General features: G+C 46.8%; 1 long non-coding RNA gene and 1 pseudogene across 32 annotated transcripts; both read right to left on the bottom strand.

Moving 5' to 3' along the window:
* Nucleotides 1-3,171: 3,171 nt before the first annotated feature.
* LOC120662905 lies at nucleotides 3,172-4,153 on the bottom strand (annotated as a pseudogene).
* Nucleotides 4,154-6,559: 2,406 nt separating this feature from the next.
* Nucleotides 6,560-12,177, bottom strand: LOC120661813. 32 transcript variants are annotated; one of them, XR_005670092.1, is made up of 8 exons: nucleotides 11,402-12,177; nucleotides 9,730-11,315; nucleotides 9,252-9,650; nucleotides 8,545-8,651; nucleotides 8,388-8,466; nucleotides 7,663-7,834; nucleotides 7,259-7,410; nucleotides 6,560-6,793 (listed from the first exon to the last, which is right to left on the bottom strand). It is a non-coding gene; the product is annotated as an uncharacterized LOC120661813 (long non-coding RNA). The 32 variants fall into 32 exon arrangements; XR_005670076.1 differs by having other exon boundaries at nucleotides 8,388-8,651; nucleotides 11,402-12,175; XR_005670089.1 differs by having other exon boundaries at nucleotides 7,663-8,466; nucleotides 8,545-8,671; nucleotides 11,402-12,172.
* Nucleotides 12,178-12,483: the final 306 nt, after the last annotated feature.

The following is a 12,483-nucleotide window of genomic DNA, read 5'->3' as shown; positions in this document are numbered from 1 at the left end:
AGGGCAAAGGTGGATTTAGGACTGTGTTTGTTGAGATTGTATATTCAATGTACATCCTCTATTTATTACTACTAGCAAAAATGTCCGTGCGTCGCTCCGGGCAAATAATTTATAATAATTTAATGTATGTTCATAAATCTGGTGCTATAGATTACGATAAAGTAGGGGGAGGTGCATGTGAGGGAGGTGCATAGGAAAAGACATTATACTTTAATTAACATATGATTAATTGCTCAAATAAATCACAATGCTTAATAATTAGGGGTAGAAGAATTATTTCTCCCCCTCCATAATTTGTCATAAAAAACCCTCGATTCCTTACATTTGTGGATGGAGGCGTGTCATACCAGGTGAATTATCGCAGTTAATTTTGCTACCAATATATTATGAGCTTTTTTTTAAGGTAATGACTTCGTTAAGGCCTGCAGTAAATTAGAACGGTGGTACGGCCTCACCTGTCGGTGATGTGTGCATGCATGTGACAGGCAAGGAGATAAAGAAAAAGCGCATGCATGCACATAATTTCAAAATATAAATGATCATAGTTTCAATATCGAGCATCAAAATCAAAATCCTATTGCACAGATGTATCTCTTTCGAGGAGACCTTCAAAATAAGACCCCACTTGAATATATTCCGACGATAATTTTCAAAACACATAAATTGCTTTATGTACAATGAAAAAAAAACCAAAATCAATTAGTCAAAATGCTCAATCATCAACCTAAAGTTGTCTATTATTGATCATGCGATCTACATTCATCTACCTAATAAAATTGTTTACCCTTATCCACTATTGATACTAAGCATTCTATCTTCACAATATGAACATCAATATCCACTTAACTGAACTCGGGCATGCAAAAGCAACATTATGTAAACCCATGAGCAATTTTTGCAAACATCATAAGCAAATTAGGATACGCGAAAAAGTATTTTCTCTCAAAAACATTATATCAATAAAATATAGTAGTGTGAGATCTTATTTTGAATCTTTTATTGAAACAAACACAACTGTGCAATCGGATTTTGATTTCGATGCTCGGTGTTGAAACTATAGTATTTTTTATTTTCGAAATTATGTGCATGTATGCGCTGTTGGTTTTGTTATTGTCCCTCACATGCATGCAACACTCACTTTCTGAACAGCTGTACAGCCAGTCTGATTTACGGCCGGCCGTAAATTAGCCATTTTAAAATGTTTGTTCAAAGATGTCTTTATATTTCAATCCCATGTGGTTGCCTGGTTGGTCATATTGGAAAGAAGACAACATGCCATTTATGTGTTAAATGATTCCTTTTTTCTTTTTAGGGCAATTCCTTTTTCTTTTCTTTTTCTGAAAAGTACTGTAGTGCTGCTATGTCGTGGAGTATTGTTGACACTTTTTTTTTTGCGTAAAGTATAAGAAGCAAGCAAATAAGTTTTACAATAACTAGTGGATATGTACGTGCCTGTGGCACGTGTTTAAAGTCAAATAGTTTAAAAGTAATTGGATTGCATCGAACTATTACTAAAAATATCATTTGTTGCGTGATGGAATAACATAATAAAGAGAAACAGAGGAGTTTTATGACTTACAGCTTACCAAAGGTGCATCAACCTCCTCCGTCTTCTCTTTCCGTCTTCTCTTTGCTATATAGACGCTCCACCAAAGCGAGAGCAAGTTCAATTGCTATTTCTGGACCCCGGCTGGTCACGACATTCCGATTCACCAAGCATCACATCTGCAGTGAACTTCTCCACGAATGATGGATAACAGCTTGGGCACATATAATTACACATCTAATTTCACCAAAAAAATTATACCCTGCAGATTGGTGCTAAAAAGCTTGCCGATATGTGCTCTAACAATTCATCGCCTGACGCATGCAAGCAAATTAAAAAACAAATATTGTTAAATAAAGTCCCTAGACGATCGATGTTGCTTGATGTCCTATGCCATGGAGAAAATAAATACCTTGATACAACATGCAACTTGGGGGTCAGGATCTGATGGAAAACACAGGTGGATCCTGACAGTGCCCTGATTTAATGAAAGTGCCCTGATTTAATGAAACAAAGAACAAAGATTGAGTTCAGCGATCTTGATGGCAGTTAGCAAAATAAAAAACAAACATCGCTAGACAAATTCCTGGACGCCATGGAGAAAACATGCACCATGGCCAAAGGTGCAATGGGAGGAGGGGGTGGCATCCACACCGCTGATTTTATGAATCCAAAATCAAAGATGAAGGTCGGCACTTGCCTGGGACAGTCGGCCATCGCGACGACAGTATGTTGCAGTGGGCGCTCGCGAAGGCGGCCCGGCGATAGTGTGACGGCTGCCCGTGAGCCAATCTCGGTCGAACGTGGGAGCGGCGCACCTAACGGAGCACAAAAGCTCTCGATCAACCAGCGCACAACACAAATCGAAGGTTTGGCACTCAATCAACCAGCACACAACACAAAAGAAAGATAAACAAAAGAGGATTAATCAGCTCACAACAATAAGAAAATAAAAGGAGAGATTTTAGGATGTCTTAACAAAAATCATGGTTGCCTCATCTCTATACAATGGAAAGTAACAAGTGGGTACAAAGGTGGGTAGGTAAAAGTATTTGGTGTAAAAAGTATTAGGATTTTGGTGGAAATATTTTCCTTCTATCAATTTTGTGGGTCTACACCTTCTTTCGTCAAATCTTTGGGCTGACAAGTGGGACCTCCGTGAGGGGTACGGTGGGCCTAATATTAGTGAGAAAGGGTTTCAATTGTTTCAACTTTTTTTTTAGTATAGACTAAGTAGGGAGCAATCATGAGGAGTAGATTCTTTTTATTCAACCAGAGGGCCGGGTAAAGCGTGTCATGATGCTGTTACCTGCTTTTGGCTATATCGATCTACCCATGAAATGCCAGGCGCGACCAATCTCGGTTGCCCATGAGCAAACCTGTCGTTATCATACCGGGAAGTCATGCAGAAATTGACACCGAGCAGTTTCACAAAAGTACAAGTTCCATTATCCCTTGCATTCTCCAGTCATCTTTTTTGTACTCCAGATTTCAGAACTGGGTCTACATTCTATAGACTTTGCAAAAGAGGAAAGCTGGTCTAGTTTAACATGCAGCTTAGCATGTGCACTTGGTTTGGCGCCCCGCAGTGCGTCACGCAAGATGCGGTACAGACTTCTCCGATCCTAGCTATCGCTTGCCTCGCCGTCGCCGGAGCGGCGGCCCACGGATGCGTCGGCGTCGGTGGTGCGGAACCTCCAGGTGAAGAGGTTGTCCCTGGACTCGCACAGCAGACGGCTGACGTCGCACGGTGCCAAGATGGAGGTGCCTCCCGCCGTACTCCCACTCGATCCTGGCCGTGCATGTGAGCACCTCGTGGGGCTCCGGCAGCAAAGCTGCCTCGGCCAACAGCAGCACCACCTCCCCGCTGATCCTCCTCGACGCGGCGGCCACGGCGTCTAGCCACGGGCACTCGGGCTGCCCCACCATTTCCTTGTACGCGTCGTTCACCAGCCGGACGCGGTTGCCCGAGTCGGAGACCACCGCCGGGAGCGCGTCGGCCTCAAGCTCCGCCTCCACCTCCGCCGCCGTCTTCGGGATGGCGTCGGTGCAGGTCGCGTCGGTGCGGCGGATGCACTCGACGTGGATGGTGGAGCACACGGGGCGCCCCGCCGGCGGCGAGACCACCTTGGGCTCCAGCAGCTTGCGCAGTAGGTCGCGCTCCACGGGTACGTCCCTCTCCTCCGCCGCCACCTTCACCAGGTCCTCGGCGACAGTGGCCGCCGGCGGTAGCGACGCCAGAGGGAGGCATGCACTGTCCGGGACGACCACCGACACATGCGCCCTCGCCGCCGTCGCCACCACGTCGGTGGCAGCCGCGCACCGGAGCGGCGGGTACGGCGCCGCCGCCCTCTTCCGCTTGGCAGCCGGCTGCGCGGGCGACTTAGGGGACACCGGCACGACGGTCGGGCGGCCGCGCTTCCGCGCACGGCACGGCCTGCTCTGGAGCTGGCAGAGCACGCGGTTGGCGGCCACCACGCCCTCGGCCGCGGCCTGCGTCACGGGCGACGCCGCCGCCGCCAGTGCGGGCTTGGGCGCGATGGGGCGGAACCGAGCCAGGATCTCGTTGGCCTTGACGGCCGGGTCTGCCGGCTGCGCCATGGCCATGGCGAACAGCGCTGCGGCGGGCTCACACGGGACTCAGGGTCGGGGTCAGTGGTCAGTGGACTCGATCACTCGAGTGAGAAGAGACCCTGAGACGGAGCGGCGGCGCGTTGGGGCCCGGCCCGGCCCGGCCGGGGCAAGCGCAGCTTAAGAAGGGCGGGGCGGCCAATCGGACGCGCGCAGAGGGAGGGGCACGTGGGAAGGCGGGGCGGGGTACGTGGCCACGTGGGCGACCGCGCGGGGACGCGGCCGACACGTAGGCGGAGCCGAGTCGCGGGGGCGCGCGCTTTGGAGGGGGCGCTTGGGTTGGGTGGGGGTGGGTTCCAGTGGGAGGAGGCGGCGAGGATGCTATGGGGTGACGGAGGGAGGCGAGGGGTCTGCATGCGGGTCGCTTGGCCGCTTCGGCTGCCCGTCACGTTCGCCATGCCGCGCTGCCTCGGGCGCCTCGTCCGTCCCCCGTGGCGCGTTCCGCCGGCTGGGCCGCTGGCACTGGCTGGCTGGCTGGCGCGCGGGCCATTGATGGCGTGGTCGCGGGGGCGCCGCTAGGTGTCTCATTGGCCAGTATTGCGGCACTGCCCGCCAACCAGCTTCGTATATGCTCCAGTAAGTGCAAGCGCTTCACTCCTGTGCCAAACCAAGAGATTTGCATCTGTATCTTTGAGAATCTCCAGTTGATCCTTAGCGAAAACATGAGTCCCAACTTTGTATTAATCCTGCGCCAAGTAGCACAAAGTAACCTGCTTGCCCGTCAAAACCAGCACCGGCCGCCGGCTGTTGATCACCGTGCTTATTGACTATAGTAGACTTTACATATCTATACAAAAAAAAATCCCTGAGAAGTCTATTAGATGAAGCTGCAATGACGAATGCGTCATCCCTTGTCTCCAATGTTAGTGACGAACAGTCTTTGAGCTGTTGAGCACGTGGCGTGCGGTAAGGCAAGAGCTAGCGCTTGCATACGCCGTGGCATACTGGGATGCAATGCATCTAGCTCGCTTCCTCCGTCCTCTAGCAAATCTCAGTTTTACACTGTTTTCTCAGGAATTGGGAGCACATACGGAAAACCCAAAAGTTCACGAGATGTGTTTACCCCCTTCTTGATCTCGCTCGTCTGATGATGGGCGTGTGCAGCTGGAATGGCATCCACGGACACGTAAGGCCGGCGCCTTCACCCTCCTCGTACACGACCCACCACACGTGGAAGTGGAGCACGGCCCCATGTCCTACTGAGCTCCGGTAGCCAGCCACGCGCGAGACCAGCCGGGGCGGGGCGCGTCCCCATCCCCGTCTCCCCGCCTGAGAACCTATGAATCACCGATACTTCAAAATGGGTGCCATACCTGTATCCGATACGATCTGATACGGCGATACGCCTCGATACGGCCCGATATACGTATTGGGAATTATAGAGAAATTATAATTTAAAAATAAAAGATTTAATTCTCGATACTTCGTCCGATACTTCTCGATACTCCATCCGATACTTTTGGGCCAATAACACCTCATTTGAAAGAGCATCGGGAGCCCATCAACGTAGGCCCATCTAGATTGAACTAATCATTTAGCTATTTCTGGTTGAACTTGAACATTTGCTATGTGTGTTGGCCCTTTGAAAATGTGTTTATTATCTATTTCGTTCTCAAAAATTATTTGGCAATTTATGTTTTTAAGAATATATATACTTGCCGTATCGGCGTATCCTTATTTTTTAAAAATCGCCATATCACCGTATTGCCGTACCCATATCCGTATCGGCGTATCGCGTATCGGTGATACTTAGCCGAGAACCGAGAGCCTCTTTTGGATGCTACCGGCGCGCGATCTCTGCTGCATGCGCGGCATGTGCCGCGCGCCGTGGCGAGCGGGGAGGGAGCGCGCGCGACGAGTGGCCGCGCTGCCATTGGCGGGCGCGGCAGCGCGTGAAAACGGTCGGGAAAACACCCCAACCGTTCCTGTTCCCGTCCGTTTTCCTGTTTTATTTTCCCATTTTTCCATTTTTTTCGCAGAAACGGTTTACGGTCGGTTTAAACAGTAAACGGGGCCGGTCGGGACGGGATTTTCCCGTCCCATTTTCAACCCTACCACTTAATCATCAATATGGACTAGCAGAGAGGCACGTGCGGTACGCACCTGTTAAAAAGAGAGAGAAAAGTCCATTTTGCCCCATAACTTGTCACCAATTAAAAAGAATCCTAACTCCAAAATCAGTAACTCGATAAAAATACAGCATGAACCTTATATTTACTTAGGTTCTGCTAGACACTGGTCCGTTCTTATTGTTTCAGTCGATTGCGAGTTAGTTGTTGCGTATCTCCATGTTAACTTAATTATGAGACTTAATAATCTCCATGGAAGTTCCCTACATGATAAGTAGCAACTTTTCGCAAAAAATAATTAATAAATTGCAGATTAAAACTTTTAAAGCTCCTCTAATTTGTTCTAATGAGACAATAACATAAACAGAATCAGTAACTCGATATCTATTATATGGTAGAGTGGTATTAGCAAATGATCATCATAATTAGGAGGAAACAAAAATAATATCCGGTACTCCATCAACTTTTTAGCTTGCTCCCTTTACTTATCACTCCATCAACTTTTTAGCTTGCTCCCTTTACTTATCACTCGATTCCTCAAAAGAACCTGAAGAAAAAAATGCACACAAGGGCATTGTTAAATATGGATAGTCCAGGCTCATACAACAAAGAAGTGTCTACCAAGAAAAATAGTTAGAATGTCCTTTATAGTCAGTGTGAGATCGTGTGAACAGCTGATTTCGAATGTAATGTTAAATTAAAATTATCATGATTCAAGACTGAGTATGGATACAAAGACTAACACAATAGCAATGCACACCGAAAACAATAATCTTTAGAGCTGATGGTCAATCGTTGAGTTCCTAATAGAGGTTACGTGACCGATGATGCTTAATCCTCATATCACTCAGCTCTTAACAACATTACTTTAATTGTTGTGTCTGTACCTTGCTAGCCATAATTCTTTTGACCACCTTAGAGAGAAGGTTATTAGAAGCAAAAGATGCTTCATAGAAAGAAAATTGGAAAACCTTACTACAGGTTTTGTCAGAAAAAAAGGAAAGACAACAACCTTGAATATAGGAGCAGGAAATGAGCCACTACAAATATTAGGATCTTGCGCAGCTTGCGCCTCATCCGCTCTTGGTTGTGGTACGCCGCGACGGTCTCCAGCACCATCTCCCAGATCGACCACCCCCGCGGTGATGCCATGGAAGTCGCCACCTGATATTATAATAGAAGCATATGCGATAATGACAAAATTGCTGAGCATTAAAAAACTCAGTGATTAGGTGAGAAATGTGCAGTATGCCACCAACAACAGCAACATGGATACAAACCGGAATTGAGTTTTTATATATACAATCCCGAAGGAAAGAGTGAAACAAGGAAAACATGCCAAGTATAAATCAATCTCCTAAAAGCAAAGTTCTTGGCTTGTGTAAGGGAGAGAGAGAGGGGGGAAAAAATCCTTACTTGGCTAGAATGAGGCGAGAGCAGCGAGGTAGAAGCAATGGACCCATCTAGGAGAGGTGCTGTGGAAGGCCACTTTCCAGAGCTGCACATGCTTCACCGTAAACTTGTATGAGCTTTCCATATTGTTGAGTGGCCAGGCAGCGCGATCCTTGCACAGATTCTTGACAAAGACCTATCATGCGCAAATAATTACAAAAACTTTAGAGCAGTGTAGATATTCAGATATGATATTTTGGACATAAATAACATATTCAGTAAAAAACATTTATGATTAACTGGATACACCACTATTCAGTAATGGATCCTTGAAACCAACTGAATTCTGCAGGAACTCATTTTGTAGTGTCAAAATGTTTGCAAGGTATCATGGAGAAATTGAGCTTAAAACAACATTTTCCCATAATCAATCCATGCTAAGTCAATTCCCAAAGCTCTGAAACATACATCAATTCAACTAATCAACAATGAATGTAGTAACAGATAGCCTACCCATATACCAGTTTAGAAAGTGATGTCAGCTCAGAATGAACTTGCTTAGCAGAGTAACAAAAGTAATATAATCAGAATCAGTAAGGAACATTGATTGGATCCGGCATCTCTCATCAGCTAATAAGCACGAACGGAAGCAAGACTTAAATTCAACTGAGTCAAGACAGAGTGCTGAGAGACAATAAGATGGATGTCTGCAAATCAGTTGAGAGGGGCAAAGAGGGAGGGAGAAATACCTCTGACAGGCCATAGCTTCCATTATGCAATTCATAAACTCCCATGTTTCCATAGGTTTCTCATTGGTGACAAAAATGGCTTTAAAAATTCAATGCACAGAATTAACCATAAAAGTAATATCACTGAAACATAGCCCTGTTATCTATACAAATGTACCTTCCCAGCAACAGAAGCTGCATCTGAACACAAGGCTTGTTCAGCACAAATATTGGCATGGGTCACATTTTCCACAAAGGTAAAGTCAGGCATGTTACTGACATCACCTATACCAATCTGAAAAGAACTGCATAAGAAAAACAATATTTCATAGTTCGAAGAGGCTGGGGTAAAGTTTTCAGTTCATATTTTTATAACAACAAATCCTAGATTGGGTCAAGAAAGTAGCAAATATGCAATTTTCTCTTCACAAGATGCAGAAGCAGCAACTGTGTTAGCTAAAAATAGTCCAATAATTTAACAGAAAAAATAAATAGAAATCCATAATGCATCTCCCAAACAGAAGGCCCAGACTGCTCTAGGTCCAGTTCCAATAGTGAAATATTGCAACTACCGAATAATCTGCTTAATGTACAGTGGCCCGTTCAGCTAGAGAAATTAGCCATAAGTCCATAAACAACTGAGAGAGTAATACTACCTCTATAAGATCCATGAATTCAAATGGCGCCCAAGAATTCATGATCTAGAATCACTACATATTGACAAAACAGAGGAATGCTAGCAGAGTTACCACCAACCAGGTAGTAACACACTGCTAGGTTTTCTAACATTCTCTTGTAATCGCAGAAATGCAAGATGAATTGACAATTCTTAATCAAATACTGAAATGGTTGACTCCAGGGCAAATGATAAGGACATGGATATACCTCCAGTTTAAGTTTTTGGTACATGTCCTTCACCTCTGCAACACAAACTGCATCGGACTTCCCATAATTTTCTTGTCCAGATATGAGGAGTTCAGGCACTATCTTCTTTGTTCTGAAAATTAGCCAAATTAAAAGTACTTACAAATACGATTTTCTTTTGGTCCTCATCAGCATGTTCGAGAGCTTGCACAACTAACCAAGAGCACTTCTTGTATCCAAAAACCAGTTCCGATCTGTGACAAGAGTTCATGTTGATAAGACCATCATAAATTAAAAAAAATAGAGCATTGGCCGCAGACTACTGCACAGTAACACTAAGATCAAATTAGTAACAAAGAAGCTGCAAGTGCTAATCTTGCCAATGAATTCAGGATCACCAAAACAATCTGGATAATCATCCTGTAGATGAATACCAATCAGATGTAGTTCAATATAGACAGTTCATATCATTCCACCTAGAAAAAAACAAGAGCATTACCTGGACTTGAAAGTATGTTCCCAATTCTTTCTTTTTTTTTTGAAATAAAGTATGCTCCCAATTCAACAAGAATGTTCTGTACATCACCAATCCAAGTTCTCACCAGCCAGCAAAAGTGCACATGGAACCTTGAATGGAGTATAATATTGTTAGCAGAGACATCTTATTAAATGCTAAGAGTACCATCCAGACAATTGAAAGGAACAGGAAGATAAAATGAATAGTAGGCTGTCTTGTACTGAACAATGCGACAGTGACTGCAAAATGCAAGTCATGAAAGAAATTAGCAATAAAAATGATATCCCAAGTTATAGGTATCAAAAGTTGGACTGATTATATCATATAATAGAGTATCCAAAAGTTTGGTTAAGACAAAGCTACCTGAAAATTGCTGCATGACATTGTCAGTGTCGTGGTCTGCAAACCTACAGCCGGGTGGCGTAGTGCACCCGCCTAATCCTAGAGGGTAAGTACTCGGGGGTAGCTAGGATTAGTCCAATCTAGATAGATGCAAGAACACGATGAACACAGAGGGTTTAGAGTGGTTCGGGCCGCCGGAGCGTAATACCCTACGTCCACTGTGTATTGTATTGCTTGTGCTCTCAAGAGGTTGAGAATGGGGTTGTTCGAAGTGAATCCGAGCCTGTGTTGTGAGAGTGTCCAGCGAGTCTCCAGAGAGTCCAGAGAGACTTGCGTGCGCAGCGAGCGCCTCCCCTTTATATCTCAAGGGAGGCGCGTACATGGCCGTTGAGTCCCCGACAGGTGGGTCCAACGATGTTGTATTTAATACGAATGGCCTAACGCTATTATGGTGCTACGCCTGGGAAAGATCTTATTCCGGGACTTCCTTGCTTTGCCCGTGGGAATCTTCCGTCCGGCATAGCCATGCCATGTCTTGTCGAAACGGTGCCAGGGCGTAGCTTGCGACGTAGCCTGCCGCGTAGCTGAACAGGCCGTGTAGCTTGCGGTGTAGGCGGTATGATGAAAGGGTGCCGTGCCATCGTATCCATTTAATGCGGCAGACGGGCTCTGCGCGGATGAGGCTGCACTGTGTACCTCGGTAATATGCGTCTACAGCGAGGCCTGACAAAAGCTGCCCCGCGTGCCGCGGCGGCAGAGCACGCCTCAACCACCCGCATTGAATGCGGTGGGTGGGGGAGTCTTCCAGCGGAAGACTCGCGCCCGCGCCTGCGGGACACGTGGCACCCCCAGACCCCGCCCCGGTGGTATATTGGTTCTACGCGCGTGGGAGGTCCGGACGGACGCGGGGAGGTCCCGGACCCCTATGGGGGGTCCGAGCCCTCGGCTGTTGGCGCGGAGCTTCCCCTCCTCAGGGACACGTGGCGTCACCGGACCCATCCCGGAGCGGGGAACGGGTCCGGGGCCGTTGGCCCGGTGGGGTAAGAGCCTGACCCCTGGGGCCCGGCTGCTCCACCCCTTAGTGCGTAGTTATGGATGACCACGCGAGTCATGCCTTACTGCAGTAGGAGTGGGTATCCCTACTACAGGGTACCGACAGTCAGTATTGTTTGATTCCCTATGGAGCCACTGATTATCTTCATTTGTTTCGATGGTTGTATCCAGAACTGCATGGAGTTGCCGCCATAGAAATTGTGAATAATAAGCTCTGCCCTTTTTGAAATTTAAAGGACACAGAAAAAGTTGACCATACCTGTTGACTGAGGCTGCAAGTTGTCTTGCTGAGAATAGCTTAAAGGAACGGGACCATCTGCAGTTTATACTATACAAATAATGCCCGATGTTTATTACAAATAATTCATGGATGCACTTGTATACATAAACTAAATTATTCTGTGGAGAAAAATATTAACCAAAACTGAATTGGGCTTGTAACTGGAGTGCTGTGTTTTGGCTTTGGACGCACATGATGTTGACGGAGTAATCTCTGATGGGGTGATGGTTGCGGCAGCGTACGTCGATTCCCGGCGGGCTTCTTTTTTATCTGCAATGGTGAGACGGTGGCGGAGCGGTGGACGTCGGTTCCCGGCGGGCCGGCGACGTGGTTCTCCATGATCTTGAATGGCAAGACTGCGGCCCCGCCTGGCTATGCCGGCCGTTGCCTCGCCGTTGCGTGGCATCCAGGCCGCCGTGCCTCGTCGGCGGCAATAGCGGGAAGACTCCGACGTGGGAGGGGGAGGGTAGGAGGCGAGTGGGCCGCAGCCTGCAGATCTCGTGTCCTCCAGGCCGCCGTGCCACCTCGCAGGCCGCGCGAGTCACGCTGCAGCCAGGCACGTTGCGTCGCTGGGGGAGGGGAGTGGAAGGGCCGCGGGGGAGAGCGGGGGGCGAGAAAGGAGGAGGGGTGGCGGCGGAGAGGTGGCGGCGGGAGGGACGAGGTCTGTGGAGGGGAGGGGATTGCGTGCAGCGCGTGCGCGGCAGACGGGGAAGGATTTGGTGGGAATGGCGTAATTGACGGGCGGGATTGAGCGCGGTAAGCATCTCCAACAGTTTAGATCAATCAAACTAAAGTTAAATTTTTATTTAACTATTTATTAACATCTGTTCACGAATACTTGTCAACTTTAATTTTTACTATTGCTATTTTGACCGCTAATTATTTAAAAAATATCCAGTTAACAAAAACACTTAGAGTATCATTATATTTTGTGTCAAGAATACTTTAAATACGACACATGTTTAAAATGACATAACAATGAATTTATAAGAAAATTCAAGGTCAAACTTTGAATAGTAAAGTGAAATTTATCAATTATTTGTGAACATATGTTAGTATTT

Source organism: Panicum virgatum, chromosome 2N (assembly GCF_016808335.1).
Source record: "Panicum virgatum strain AP13 chromosome 2N, P.virgatum_v5, whole genome shotgun sequence".
NCBI classification, from domain to species: Eukaryota; Viridiplantae; Streptophyta; class Magnoliopsida; order Poales; family Poaceae; genus Panicum; species Panicum virgatum.
This window is presented reverse-complemented; position numbering and strand designations above follow the sequence as displayed.